This window comes from Clupea harengus, chromosome 6, assembly GCF_900700415.2.
Source record: "Clupea harengus chromosome 6, Ch_v2.0.2, whole genome shotgun sequence".
Lineage (NCBI taxonomy): Eukaryota > Metazoa > Chordata > Actinopteri > Clupeiformes > Clupeidae > Clupea > Clupea harengus.
In genome coordinates, this window is record NC_045157.1 from 3,466,377 (window position 1) to 3,467,064 (window position 688).

Genomic DNA, 688 nt, shown 5'->3' on the forward strand with positions numbered 1-688 from the left:
TTGGTAGAATATACAAACTGCTCCTTTTATGAAATTTCCAGTTTCTGAGACTCAGGCAGCTGTGCTGAGTTGAAACGCAAAGGCCAGGACTGAAGCTCACAGTGGACTAAGCAACAGCCGACAGCAACAGCGCCGTGTACAGTTGTCGACAAGGATCTTACCCCAAACTGCTCCTTTTGTGACATTTCCAGTTTCTGAGACTCAGGCAGCTGTGCTGAGTTGAAACGCAAAGGCCAGGACTGAAGCTCACAGTGGACTAAGCAACAGCGACGGTACAGTCGTCGACAAGTATCTTATCCTAACGCCCCTCGGTTTTTGCAATACATGTCTACAATTCTGGTTTTAAAGAAATTGGCTGAACAGGGACTTGAACCCTGGACCCTCAGATTAAAAGTCTGATGCTCTACCGACTGAGCTATCCAGGCTTCAAGCCAAGCTCCAGCCTGTGACAGAGGTGATAAAGTCTTCTTCACTAAAACATGGTACGTATGGCTCAGGGCGCAGACCAGAAGGTTGTGTGTTCAAATCCCATCGGACGCAAAACAGTCATGCCTTGTTACATATACAAGGGAAATATATATGTATCAACGCTGAAGATGTAGGAGCCCCCAGTTTTACACAAATAAGATTGAGAACAATGTTTGTGGGTGCAGAGTTCAGATTGTTTGAGCATAGCAAAGAACCCTTG

General features: G+C 45.9%; 1 non-coding gene across 1 annotated transcript; it reads right to left on the minus strand.

Moving 5' to 3' along the window:
* Window positions 1–352: 352 nt before the first annotated feature.
* On the minus strand, window positions 353–425 carry trnak-uuu. Its single transcript has one exon. It is a non-coding gene; the product is annotated as a tRNA-Lys (tRNA).
* Between the last annotated feature and the right edge of the window lie 263 nt (window positions 426–688).